This window comes from Zootoca vivipara, chromosome 2, assembly GCF_963506605.1.
Source record: "Zootoca vivipara chromosome 2, rZooViv1.1, whole genome shotgun sequence".
Taxonomy (NCBI): Eukaryota; Metazoa; Chordata; class Lepidosauria; order Squamata; family Lacertidae; genus Zootoca; species Zootoca vivipara.
The window spans coordinates 76,742,230-76,744,792 of record NC_083277.1 but is presented as its reverse complement, the minus strand read 5'-3'; positions in this window follow the sequence as shown (position 1 = coordinate 76,744,792).

The following is a 2,563-nucleotide window of genomic DNA, read 5'->3' as shown; positions in this document are numbered from 1 at the left end:
GCAGCAGTGACGGAAAGGGCGCTGGGGTGGCAGCATTGGTGGTGCAAATGAAGCTGAGGTTGGGATGCAGCACAACTGTGGTGATGGGGTGGGGGTCAGGTCTGCTTGCCACCTGAGGCAAATTGTTTCTCCTCTCCCCTTGCCAGCTTCAGTTTTTGTGACAGCTTTTCCCTTATGACTGTTTGGCACACTATATTATGCCACTGATCGATATTCATTAAGTGAAAGGTTTTTGTAAGTTCTGGCTATTACCATTCCAGCCACTGTTAATAAATGTGCTATTAATTCCTTACTTCCTAATTGGGCCATATAAATTAATTATGGCTATTGCTGGGGTTATTGGGATTGTCTGAGCTGTAATTTGAGTCCATGGGCAGTGTGCCTTGGGAAGCTGGGAAAGGAGTTGTGATAAAGGAAAATAAACAGACACAACAACGTTCTGGAATTGAAAATGGCTACAACTTTATTGATTACAGATGCCAGCAGGCTTTGCTTAGGCATTGAGTTGGATCCCAAATCAGCCTCCTGCCTGAAGGCTGGTGTTGAACAGGGTCGTGCCTGGGTTAAGGGTTACCTCAAGTTACAGGTCAACCAAGTTGATTCCCACAGGCTGCCATTTGGAAGTTCTATGGCCCATCTGCACCTCATCTGGGCTTCTGGGCAGAATCTTCCATCCAGATCCCTTTACCAGGGTACCCTGAGATACAAGCATCCCTGCAGTTATGCACATTCTACTTTCATGTGATAGCGTATACCGTATGTGCGGTGCCAGGAAGTACCGGTAAGTAAGTAAGTAAGTAAGTAAGTAAGTAAGTAAGTAAGTAAGTAAATGGCAGGAGAGAGCTGGAGAGTCCTCATGGCTCATGAGAAGGCCCTCCTCGGAGCTTGAAGAGGACGTCAGTGAGGGCAGAGAAAGCCCTAAAGAGACTGGAGGCACTGCAGGGCTTTGTTTAGACTGCTCAGCCTCCCCGCCAAACAGCTGACACATGAGTAGTTTAGCAGCCGCAGCCGCATTTCCACATGTCCTCCTGCCTCTAGCCAGTTGCAGAGCTTCAACCCTAGTTGAAGGCAGAGTTGTGTGAAGAGAGCTGGAGAGCAGGAAAAAATGGGTGTTTGGAGGCTTTTTCAAGGGTGCTCCCCACTTTACACAATTTCATTTATGTACACGGGGCCCCTGAACATAACCCCCACGTAAGTGGTAGGACACCCGTATTGTACCTGATCAAGGGGTGTGATGTCCCATTTCCCCACTCTGCTGCCCCCTAAGAATACACTAAGGATTCAACCCAGAAAAGTTTTTACACTTGTTATGAGGAAGGCAACATGCCCTAACTGTTTGCAAGCAGATTCCCTTCTGGCCCCAAATATGGTGAGCAGTTATCTTCACAGCAAGGTCTTCCATATGCACTGCCCACTTACCTCAAGGGCAATGCCAATATGTAGGGAGGTGGGTGGTGTTTTCAATCCCTGGCATTTGCAGGTAAGGCTGGGAAAGACTCCTATCCCTGTAAGTCAGATACGGCCAAGAAAGTTCAAGCTATGCTTTCCCCACGAAAAGGCTTTGCCTTCTGTGCTTATACAAGTTGTATTCAAATTATCAGTGCTAAATATAGTGCCACATCAACATTTAGTCATTTGCATTGTTCTTCAGAAATTAACATGTTACACACTTTAAATATGTTTTCACATTAGCCTGGATCCAATAGATAATTTCTGATTGCAAAAGGGGAAAAAAATCTTTGCAAATGACATCATGCATTCTATATTTGAGTTTTATTTCCTCTTGCTTTTATCCTGAGCCAGAAAATTCCTTATCTATTGCATAGTAGTATATTCACTATTTCTCTTATTCATAATATATTCTGGATTTCCAGTGAGGTCACGCTAATGTTTCTTCTGATTGTGTTTTTGAAGTCTGCAAGAGAATGAAGTAGGAAAGGAATTTCCTGTGCACAGCATAAATGTCCATCAAATAATCCAATTTCCTCTTCAGTGATTACTTGTGAGTCAGAACTTTTACTCTGTGGTTTCTTCAGCAATTAAATTGTATTGCTTGTAAAATGGGAAGTGAGTCCACGTGTTTGTTTTTATGTGACACTGTGGTTAAGCAAGGTATCTGGTTTCAGGATTTAAACATATAAAAGGCAAGCAATTCTTGGCTTCATTCATAGATTTGGATTCACAGTAGCCACACACCACTTTGTGACAGCTGGTTACAGTTGAAAGGTAAGATGCATTTCGTTTTTCTTGCACTTTATGACTCTGTATTAACAGGTACATCCAAGGTGATGCTGGTAGTATAAAATATTGCAAAAGTAATAGGACAACCCTAAGGAGATTGGTCCAGGAGGTATCCAAAATGTTTAAAACTAATACATTTTTCTCTGTGTATCTAATAAAACTGTCAGTGATAGTCTTATGATTTAAATACATCAGGGAAGTATAGAAGTGATCCAGAATCACTTCAGGTCTGTTGCACTGTTACAGTGAAGCACATTAGAGAAGCTGTTTGTGGCTCACGTTCCTTAACATTTTGTCATTTCAAGGAGGCACTCTCAAGTAA